General features: G+C 41.6%; 2 non-coding genes across 2 annotated transcripts; both read left to right on the top strand.

The window, feature by feature from the left end:
- On the top strand, positions 1 to 73 carry trnav-cac (transfer RNA valine (anticodon CAC)). The gene has a single exon. It is a non-coding gene; the product is annotated as a tRNA-Val (tRNA).
- A 1,631-nt stretch (positions 74 to 1,704) lies between these two features.
- On the top strand, positions 1,705 to 1,777 carry trnav-cac (transfer RNA valine (anticodon CAC)). Its single transcript has one exon. It is a non-coding gene; the product is annotated as a tRNA-Val (tRNA).
- Positions 1,778 to 12,065: the final 10,288 nt, after the last annotated feature.

The following is a 12,065-nucleotide window of genomic DNA, read 5'->3' on the forward strand; positions in this document are numbered from 1 at the left end:
GTTTCTGTAGTGTAGTGGTTATCACGTTCGCCTCACACGCGAAAGGTCTCCGGTTCGAGACCGGGCAGAAACATTATTAAAACTTAACTATTAAATTGTGAGGATAATTTGCATTGTTAAAGCTTACCTGAATCTCCAATGTTGCAGGCATAATGCATTTGCTCTCACCGAGGTCATAAAACACGTGCAGCAAAATCAGAATACCTGCAAAAACTCAGCAGGTCTGGCAGCATCTGCGGAGAGGAACACAGTTAATAAATAGAAAAGAGGTGCAATATAAAAGATATATGCGATTTTATATTTCACCTCTTTTCTATTTTTACTTAGTTCTGTTGAAGAGTCATACAGACTCGAAACGTTAACTGTGTTCCTCCCCGCAGATGCTGCCAGACCTGCTGAGTTTTTCCAGGTATTTTTATTTTTGTTTTGGATTTCCAGCACCCGCAGTTTTTTGCTTTTATCTGCAGCAAAATCAGTACGTCTTTCGATGCAACTTAACACAGTTACTCACCATGTCAAAGGTGTCTCATTGTAACGTGTGCTCACAAAGACAGACAAAGAGTGATCAGATCTAATTAACGCATCATTCTCAAGCCTGTTCCCCATAAAATTATTGGATTTTGTTTAAACGCTAACTGCGCTCAATTTCAAATGAGCACCACATGGTTTGCATTCCCTGTTGACTGACATTCTTTCGTCTATCAGTCATGTTTGCAATTCGGGGCTGGTGTATATTTCAGAGAGTCTCAATTCAGACGAAGGCATCAATAACAGATAAAATATGAATATTAAATATAGAATAATGGAACAAATACTGAGTTTCTTTAATTTCGTCTTCCAAGGATGAGAAGGATGCTCCTAATGATTGAGCAGAAAGCATTGCACCCGGAGACATTTGCTGGACGGACACGTCTACATTTTGAAATTCAAAACAAGCTGAGGCACCAGGGTGAAACCAACAGTTGCCTCCCTGCAACAAGTGACATGGACCCTCAGTCCAACCATTGGAAACCTCCAAACCTTCTGGTAGCTCAGCACTGCACTGTTTGTTCCACAAATATTTATCCTCTGTTAGATTCCGGTCCAGGAACAAAATTATTTCAAACCAATTGACGTAAACGAATAATTGAAGCACGCGATCTTGGCAGGGCCCTGTTAAACTCCGGAACAAACATTTTCCTCTGTAATATCGCACCCTCGGTTGAAGGGGTATGGAGCAAAAGTAATAAGATTGTAAAAATAGTAAGGTTAAAAATAACACTTTCGCAAGTTCGATATCAGATCAATTGCATAATTACATGTTCATCTGGTGAAGTATATTAGGAACCCAAGTCCAAATCGTCATGTGAACCTTGTGAATTAAGGCAAACCAGGCATGGATTCTGCAGTAACGACTTTTTCAAAAGAGAATTGAGTAATTTAATGAAAGGGAGAAGAAATAGATCATTTAGAGAGAGAAGCAAATTGTGATGAATTAGTTTTCTCGTTTAAAATGAGACGTGAGTTCGGATGTTAGAAGGGACTCTTTTGCCATTATATGGATACATGGTGCTAGGCCATTTTATGATGACATTGTTACATCAGTCTCGCTGCAGCGTTCCTGAAAACAGCAGTTGTATTCCATTTCTCCGCAATATCGACCCAGATTGCAGCTGAGTTAGAACGCAGTTTAGCATTCCGGACAGGATCGTTCAAACCGTGGCAGTTTCTGTAGTGTAGTGGTTATCACGTTCGCCTCACACGCGAAAGGTCCCCGGTTCGAAACCGGGCAGAAGCATTATGAAACTTACTCTTTAAATAGTGCGGATGATTTGAGTCGTTGAAGCTTACTTGAATCTCCCATGTTGCAGGCAATATTTGCTCTCACGGAGGTCACAAAATGAATGCAGCAAAATCAGCACGTGCTGAGATTCCATGACACGCTTGAGTGGATAGATGTTCGTATTTCACTGCGCACACATATTAGCAGCTCGTTTAGTCAACAAGATAAATCAATGGATCTTTCGATGCAGCTTAAATAAGTTACTCACCATGTCAAAGGTGTCTCAGTGTAATGTGTGCTCATAAAGACAGACAAAGAGGGATCAGATCTAATTAACGCATCATTCTCAAGCCTGTTGCCTGTGAAATTCTTTTATTTTGTTGAAATGCTGACTGTTGTACTACATCTCAAATCAGACCCATATCAAATGCATTACCCGGTGACTTACATTCTTTTGTTTGCCAGTCAAGTTTGCAATTCGATGCTGTCTATTTCAGAGAGCCTCAAGTCAACCAAGGGCATCAATATCAAATACATTAATACTGAATGGTGAATAAGGTAAAAAATTGCTGAGAAAAGTTTGTTGAATTTCTTCTGCTGAGGAGCAGAAGTGTGTTCATAATAATTGAGCAGAAAGCATTGCTGCCTAAGACATTTGCTGGACCGAGCCTTCTGCATTTTGAAATTCAAACAAACTGAGGCACCAGAGTTGTCTTCCTGTAACAAATGACATGACCTCTCAGTCTAACCATTGGAATCCTTCAAACATTCTGGTAGATCAGCACTTTTTCCTAAACAAATATGTATTCTGTAAGATTACCTTCCCAGAACAAATGCATTTTAAACCAAATGAACGAAACAAACTATGCCAGCCTTTGATCTTGGCAGGGCTCTTTTGAACTGTAACAATGATTTCCCACTGTGATATAACACCCTCGATTAGCCGTTTGTGGAGCAAATGTAATTAGATTGTATAAATCAACTCAAAAATAAGGAGATGTTTGATCAGAAAAATAAGCACTTTTGTCAATTCGATATGAAATCAATAGAAAAAGTAAATAATGTTCATATGCATAGCTATGTAAGAAACACTAGTCTAAATCTTCATGGCATTGGATGAGGGAAACAGTGTTAATTAAGGTAAACTAGGCATGGAATCTGCAGAATCTCCTTTTTCAAAAGGGAATTGTGCAATTAATTGATATTCAGAATAATAACAGGTTTACTAAAAGAGGGAAGGAAACTGAGATTAATTCGTTTGCTCTTAAAAAAAAGCTGATCGAGACAGGATTATGGCAGGGCCCCGTATGCCATTGAATGGATACATGGTGCTTTGCCGTTTTATGATTACATTGTTATATGAATCTTTCTGCAGCATCCCTGATAATACCAGCTGAATTCCATTTCACCGAAACAGAAACCCAGAGTGCTGCTGCATGACAGCATGGCTTAACATTCCGGATAGGCCCTGGTCAGTCGGACAGCTCACCCTTCATTCTCCCCTAATTCCGTTTCCTAAAGAGTTTGTAATTATTCATAGAACTGGAGACTGGGTTTCCCGTTTTGGTTCCTCCTCCATTTTTCCACCTGCCAACTAACAACATTTCCCAAAATCTCGCCACAATGTTCCGCCGTGCACCATGTTCACGGGTGAACACATTCAGTTTTGTGGAGAGACTTTAAAAGCTGGGATCGTTTTCTTTAGAGCAAAGCAGGTTAAACCTAGTTTTCATGATGGTGTTTAAAATTATTGGGCTGAGGAAGGGATCGGCGGCTGGCGGTTTGATAGAGCAGTTAGGGAGAAACTGTTTCCACTCTCGAGGGTCAGTCACCAGAGGACTGGGGTTTATGATAATTAAATAAAGACAGGCTTGCATTTACATAGCACCTTTCCCGACCAGCGGACGTCTCAAATCGCTTTCCAGTCAATGAAGGACATTGTGTAGTGTCGTCATTGTGGCAATGTCGGAAACACGGCTGCCAATCACCGCTCAGCAAACTCCCACAAACATTAACGTCATGATGAGCGGAGAATGTGTCTTTGTGACGTTGATTGAGGGATAAACATTGACCAGGAAGCGGGGAGAACTCCCCTGCTCTTCTTTCAAATAGGCTCATGGCATCTTTTACATTCTGGCGCCTACATCCCGTTCATGTCTCTTTTTTCCGTACTGAATATGAAAGGAGGGATGTCACCAGACCTGCACCGAGTCGTGGCTTCCTCGGTTCCCTGGTAGTTTTTCCTCTTCCTCTATTCTGAAGCCCGATACAAAGTGAACCTGTGGCATATCTGCCATTTCCTCGGTTTCAATTACAGTATCGCTTGTCTTGCTAGTCTTTAGGAGCACTCATTGCTATTAGCCATCTTTGAGACGGGGAGTAAGTATGTAAACAAACTGCTAATAGGTCTACCGAGTGACAGTTGAAAATGGTTCATAAACTTTACTGTTTCGTGTGTGATGAAATGTGCTTGTTTTTCGTTTGTGGGATGTTTTTCAGCGCTTCTGGAAGAGCAATTGCCACGTGGCCGTACGATACTGTATTTAATATTTAACAACACAAGTGAATTATCGAACTTCTCTTCACATTTACATGTACAGGTTTTGATAATGTTTCTGTCCAATTTCAAACCGGGGTCTTTTTGTGTGTTTGGCGAACGTGATAAGCACCACGCTACAGAATCACTGCGCTGCCGAAACCCAATGGACCTGTCCGCAATATTAACCTGCGCGGTCAAGCAGCAGCACTTTGGGCCTTTGTTTGGAAGAAATGGAATTCAGCTGCTACAATCAGTAATTCTGGAACCAGACAAATTTAGCAATGTCATCTTAAAATGACACAGCGCATTAGGAGACAATTCGGCCCATCGTGTCTATGTCAGTTTTTTACAAAGAGCTTTCCAATTCGCCCTAATTTCCTTCTCTTTTTCCATTACCCTGATTTTTCTCCCTTTCCAGTTCCCTTTTGAAAACTCTGAGAAACAATATTGAAAGAGGAGCAGGAGTTTCTGCAATGCCCATGCGCACTGTGTGATCATTAACAAAGGTTCCCAGACCCAAAGACATCAAGAGTTGGACTTTAGATTCCGAAATAGTTTTTGAAACAAAAAATGTATTTACGCAGCTGATTTCATACCGAACTTTCCAAAGAGATTGATTCAGATCAAGCATGTCCTCGTTTTTCTCAGTCGCTCTATACAATCTAATTCCTCTTGCTGTACAAACTGTTACAGAGACAGTTATAGAAAAGAGGGAAAGGTTTGCTGCAGCTACACAAAGCCCTGGTTAGGTCACACCTGGAGGACTGTGGATAGTTCTGGGAACGGCACCTTATAAAGGATCAGTATTTGCCTTGAAAGTTTCAGAGGAGCCGCATTGATTCTGTTGGTGGGTTTGGAAATTGAAAGTTGTCCATCCGCAGCTTGTGGCACTATTTCCCCTCACTGTTCACGTCATGTTCATGTCGAACACACTCGATGCTGTTATTGGCTGAACAAGTCTTCTGTGTTGTAACTAAACAGGCTGTTATTCAGCGCTCCCGCTCCTGCCGCCCGGGTTTGGCCCTCATCAGGGAATGTTGTTTTCTTGTTGCTGTGTGAACTGTCACAATGAACTGATCCCGGAGTCTCTTTCCTCCGGTATCTATAAAACCCGTCACTTCTCTTCCTTCATTCTCACTCTTTCATTCCAAGTTTGAGTCGGTTCTCCTTTCGGGTTCTTCAACAAATCCATTTGGACGGACAAGTGGCAGCTGAAATTTAATGTCCGGAAGTGTGAAGTGATTCATTTTGGTCGGAGAGGAAACAGAAAATTAAGGTTCCAATTTTAAAGAGGCTTCTATATTGCACAGCGAGTGGTTCGGATCTGGAATATATCAATTCGGTTCAGTTCCACGAGGGGGTGGACGCATTTTACCATCGCAAACTTCATTCACATTAGTTGTGTAGCTTCATATTAAAAAGGTTCAGGGAGAAAAAGCAGGTAGGGAAGATGCAAGAGGAGATTGTTTCTTTTTGTATGTTTTTACATTGGAGGCCGTTCAGTTACTGAGCGTTACAAAGTGGACGGCGATTGAAATTTCCAGTCAAGGCAATGACAATTTTAGACGTCGCAGTGGCCGAGCGGTCTAAGGCGCTGGATTTAAGTTTCGGTCTGTGTGGAGGCGTGGCTTGAAATCCCATCGCTGCCAGAGTTTCAGACTGTCCGTATTTTCAATCAATTTTGCCATACCCTTCAGTCATTGAGTTGGAGAGGGCTGCAGCACAGAAAAAGGCCCTTCGGCCCATCGAGTCTGCGCCGGTCAAACAAATACCTAATTATTCCAATCCAAATACTTCTTAAATGTTATGAGGGTTTCTGCCTCGACCACCCTTTCAAGCAGTGACTTCCAGATTCCCACCACCCTCTGGGTGAGAAAATTCATCCTCGCATCCCCTCTAAACTTCCTACCCTTTACCTTAAAATCCGTCCACCAAGGGGAAAAGTTCGTTCCTGTGGGCCCTATTATGCCCCTCATAATTTTATGCACCTCAATCATGTCCCTCCTGTGTGCGCTCGGTGTGCAGTGCTCCATTCTGGCGGAAAGATCGAGGAGAGGCAGCAGAAATTGCAGGACAGCCAGGAATAGATGGGGCTGCATTTCTTCATTCCTTTCTGTAACCCCTCTGTCGTTTTATGTACAGAACATTAAAAGGTACATGGCGACGATGTACGGAACTGACTTGCTTATGTAATGGGTTTGAAACCCTTTAGAGTTCCCTGATACAGGTGAAAATCCGACATTTTGAACCTGCAATCTACATTTAGTAGTTTACATGTTCCTGTTTTAAGAATGAGTTACAGAATTGATTATCTATTAAATGGATTAAAAAACCTTTCAAACGCTTCCCGGTATTTTTCATTTACGTTCATCTGTTGGCATACACCAAATTTGCAGTTGGAAATGGAACAAAAACGGAGCCAATTTGGTGACATCCTTGCTTTCTGGATGTTTGTCTCTCCTTATGCCGCTGTCACTATCGGTGTCTATGTCTGTGTGTGTTTCTCTGCGTGTGTCAATGTGATTCAGTTCCCTGAGGGGGATGAATGCATTTTTACCATCATAAACTTTACTCACTTTCGTTGTGCATCTTCATAGTAAATGGCACAGAGAATAACAGTAGGTTTAAAAGTTGGAAGAGGGCCTTAAGCTTTCTGGCGCTGTTGGCGTAACCTATGGTTAAAATAGTGGACTTATCAAACCAGATGCTGTGAGTTCGATCCCTGCTGGTGCCTGTGGATATAGTTTAGCTGATGGAAGCGGTGGAAATGTAAAGTGTGGGGAGGAGTATCTCGGCTGTGAAGAGATTTAGACACGTTAGGGTAACAAGGATAGAACATGGGAGAATACTTTCCAGATGTGCAAAGCTATTAAGAAGGTCTGACAGAAATTGAAAAATGCTGAACTACTTAGGCACAACAAGTAATTAGGAAAGCTAATAGAATGTTATCATTTGCTGTGAGGGGGAATTGAAATAAGAAGGTTATACTTCAGTTGTACAGGACAGTGATATCAGGAGTACAGTGTAGAGTATTAGCCTCCTTATTTAAGGAAAATGTAAATGCGTTAGAAGCAGTTCAGAGAAGGCTTACTGAACTAATACCAAGAATGGGCGGCTTGTCTTATGAGGAAAGGTGGCAGGCTAGGCCTGCATCCGCTGGAGTTTAGAAGGCTAAGAGGCGACTTGATCGAATTCTTTCAGATCCTGAGGGGTCTTGACAGGGTGGATGTGGAGAGGATCTTTCGTCTTGTGGGAGAATTTAGAACCATGGGTCACTGTTTCAAAATAAGGGGTCGCTCATTTAAGACAGAGATGAGAGAAGTTTTTTTCTCAGAGGGTCGTGAGTACTTGTAACTCTCTCCTTCAAAAGGCAGTGGAAGCAGAGTCTTTGAATATTTTAAAGGCTGAGCTAGATTGATTCTTGATCAACAAGGGGGTGAAAGATGATCGGGGTAAGCAGCAGGTTTCAATCAGATCAGCCGTGATCTTATTGAATGGCGGAGAAGGGCCGAGTGGCCTACTCCTGCTCCGAGTTTATATGTTCACATGTTCTTTGAGTCCAGACTGCTTCCCGGCTCAGTGCTCAAATGCCAAAAAGTCAAGGATGATTGAAATTTTCACTGAGCAACATGTAAACTGACAGTGGATTCACTCGGTGCAATGGTGTGTTCCAGTTCTATATGTGCAATCATAGAATCAATTTATATTTGTTGTTTTGAACCAATATTTCTAATGGGCTGGCTGTTATGCACATGTTTGATCTAATTTATCCCACTTATAAAAATAAATATTCGAAAACTATTTGTGTGGGAGGTTACTGGATAACAGCAGGCCTGGAAATGGAGCAGAGAAAGAGGATCCCTGGGGTGATCTTCAGTGAGTTCAAGAGGATGGTATCAGGGTGAATGGAGAAGGGAGAGAGTATCCTTGGGGTGATGTTCAGTGAGTTCAGAAGAAAGGTATGAGAGGGAATGGAGCAGGGAAAGAGGATCCCTGGGGTGATGTTCCGTGAATTCGGTTGTTTCTTGCGCCTGGCAGGCCGCAGGGCCTGGGAATTTCCACTATTTTTTCTCCCTGGTTTTCCTAATAAGCCCCAAACTGTGGTAATAATTTGCAGAATTACTGCTCGATAATGTGTCTGTGTCAGATCGGCCCTAGTCTCTAGGAATCTTCCCATGGTTTGTGTCAACGGTTCAGTCTGCGGGTTTATGTATTTTTTGTTATTCATTTATGCGATGTGGGCGTGGCTGTCTGGGCCAGCATTTATTGCCCATCCCTAATTGCATTGAGAAGGTGGCCAGTGACGTCTCTGCCTTGTGAGTGTTTAATTGGACAAGGTGGAGAGAGTCCAGGCGAATGCTCTGGGCGCATGGGTTCAAATCACAACATAGCAGCTGCTGGAATGTGAATTCAATTATTAAAATCTGGGATTGAAAACTAGCCTCAGGAATGGTGACCATGACAACCATCACCGATTGTCGTAAAAATCCATCTGCTGCACTAATGTCCTTTAGTGAAGGAAATCTGCCATCCTTACCCAGCCTGGTTGACATGTGATTCCAGGTCGACAGCAACCTGACTGACACTTAACTGCCCTCTGAAATGGCCTTGGAAGCCGGGCTGTTCTGGGCGGCCTTGCCAGCGACACCCACACCTCATGAAAGGGTAAAGAGATAAAAAAAAACTTTTATTCCCTATCTAACCCCTGCTGCACCGACCTTGGGAGTGTTAGATGGGACAGTGTAAAGGAAACTTTCGTCCTCCATATACTGTCCTATATGGGCCTCTGATGAAGCAGATCCCTGCTGTTTACAATTACCTGACATGTGACTGTGACAGGCCTGAGTATGAGTGAAATCACCGAGGTTACCCTCGCTGTGCAATCATCCTGGCTCTGAAGTTTGCCATAAAAAGGTAGAGGTAAAGGTGTATTAACACCGATGGGTCGCTGGGTGGCGCAGTGACTCTTTCACTGAAGGACCTTGGGCTCTGAAGAAGTCATGAGGACTCGAAACGTTAATTCTTTTTTTTCTCCACAGATGCTGTTGGGCCTGCTGAGTTTTTCCAGCATTTCTGTTTTTGATTCACATCCCAAACAGGAATGGTTAAAAAAAATCTGGGAAAGGGGAGGAAACAGTGTAATAGGGGAAATGGAGTGGTGTCGATGGGCCTGGGGGAAAGGAGTTCAGCAAAGTCCGTTCGTTTCACATTCATGATTTATTAACAATTTCGGAGAACATTTTACAGAAAAGTTTATTTTAAAGTCAACTGGACTGAATATGATGACTGAGTCACACTGAGAACAGAACACATTCGCTCTGAGCTGCCAACTGTATGTACAGCTGTGACAGAGACCAGAAAGAGAAAACCGGAGCTCAACATAAAGGGAAGGGAATAATTGTGAATGAGGAATGAGGAAAGCTACTTATTTACACATGGAATTCAAACTACTGGGGAATTATAAGCTACAGTTACAACACAGCCATAATTATCTCGCACATTTCAAACAGAGAAGCGGAAATACCGTCCATGACTGTCTTAGTTACAAATTCGGAAACATGAACTGAAGGTATTTCATTTTTAGATTCACCGAGAGGACATATTTTAAATTCGTAATACAGAGATCTCAATAAACGGCTGAGGAAAATCTACGGTGTCCAAAATTCAACTGGTCACTTGATCTGTAAAAGAGGATAAAATAATGAAGCAGATGTTTAGAATGTGGGACATTTATGTGAGTGTTTTAATCAATGAAACATTGAGAGATTTTTCAAACCGCTTCTGTCAGTTTGAAGTGTGAGTGGATTGAACCTTCTGACCTTCACCAGAGTGACGGCAGTGCTGTAGAAAATGCTCAGGAAGAACAGGATGATGAATGTGGAAGCGGTTGTCCAGATGTTGCCGTTATCATCCTCAGAGTCTTCAATCCAGGGGCGATCTGTGGAATCTGCGAGGATATAACCGAGGAAATATAATTAGGTTATTTATTAATCTAGGATATCTTTTAAAAATATACTCTTTACTCTTTCCTAAGTTATTAATGTATTCTCTAATTTAATGTTCAATATATATCTACTGTTAAACTCGTGAATTTCAGCAACCTATCTCTGTAACTATCTCCACAGCTGTTCTTCCTTTACAATCCTCGTATAGTCCGAGTCGGAAAATATAGAAAATTATCTCCAATATCATTTTATTTTCGAACAATTTCGAACGATCTATTATTGGAGAATATTATGATGGGTATTGGGAGAGATTCACTGAGCAACTTATTTGGAAACTGTGAACGTTGCTTTTTAAAATCTCGGATGTGATTTCCCATCTTGTTTGTCTATTTGTGATGGGAATGTTTGGTGCGTCATTAACTTAAATCAGATTCTCAGTAAGAACATTGTTTCAGTGTGCTTTTCGGATCATTATGTAATAGGGACAATTGCCGGAGGATACGTCGGTTAAAAAAGTGCATTTGAATTATACCTTCTTCAATAGCCTGGCGTTTGTGTCATGCTTTAGCTTTTATGTATGTGTGCATGAGTATATCGTGCCTTGCATCACTCTTTGTTTCTGTGTCCATATGTGTGTATGAGTATTGAGGTGTGTTCATTTGCCAATGAGTGCTGACTTGTGCATTTTTGTGTCTGCGTCTGCATGTCTATTTTGTTTTTTTTGCCAATGTGTATGTATGAGTGTGTTATTGTGTGTGTTTATGTATTGATATCTATGTTTATTTATTACTATCTGTGTTAATGTGTGTTTATGCGTTCTTGTCTGCTAATATGTGTTAATGTTTCTTTTTGTGTTCCACGTATGTGTCAGCATATTAATGTCTGTGTCACAGCGCGTGTGTGTGTGTGAGAGAGAGAGAGTTTTTAATGTGTGCATTTGTGTGTTGATGGATATTTAGAACTATGTATCAATATGTGTTTATGCTTTCAAACGTACTAACGTGTGTTTTTTGTGTTCTCGTGTGTATAAGCGTGTTTCATGTTTGTGTCTACATGTGTGCCTGTGAATATGTTAGTCTGTTCCTCTATGTGTTTGTCTGTCTGGGTGTCGTCTGCTCATGTGTGTGCATGTGTTCATGTGTATCCATGTACTTGTTTTAATGTGTATGATAGTGTGTGTCTTTTTGTCTGTATTTCTGTCATTGTGAATGTGTGATGATGCATATTTGTGTCCTTGTATGAGTCTGCTTGTCTGGTTTTATCTGTTTGTGTGTGTGAGATTGTGTATATGTGTGTGAGTATGTGTGTGTGTATGTGCGTGTGCACGTGTGTATTTGTTTGTGTGTGTGTGATTGTGTATATGTGTGTTCCTGTGCCTGCATTTGTGTGTGTATTTGTGTTTATGTGTGATTGTGTGTGTGTGATTGTGTGTGCGTGTGTGTGTCTGTCTGTGCCTGTTTGTGTGTGTGCGAATGTGTATTTGTCTATGTGTGTGTGTTTGTGTGTCTGCCCGTGTTTGTGAGTGTGTCTGTGCCTGTGTGTGCGTGTGTGTGTGTGTGTGTGTGCCTATGTATGTATGTGTGTGTGTCTGCCTGTACTGTGTGTTTGTGTCTGCGTGTCTGTGCCTATGTGTGTATGTATGTATGTTTGTGTGCGTCCATTTGTGACCCTTGTGTGCATTTTTACCATTTTTCAGTGTTTCACCAGGTCCTAACGATCGATCCCACCCTGATAGTGAAAATTTTGGTGAATATTTTCAATGTTCTGTATAAACGTGTTTTCTGTGAGATGCAAGGTGATATCAGGTGAACGAATGCAA

Source organism: Cetorhinus maximus, unplaced genomic scaffold (genome assembly GCF_964194155.1).
Source record: "Cetorhinus maximus unplaced genomic scaffold, sCetMax3.hap1.1 HAP1_SCAFFOLD_625, whole genome shotgun sequence".
Lineage (NCBI taxonomy): Eukaryota > Metazoa > Chordata > Chondrichthyes > Lamniformes > Cetorhinidae > Cetorhinus > Cetorhinus maximus.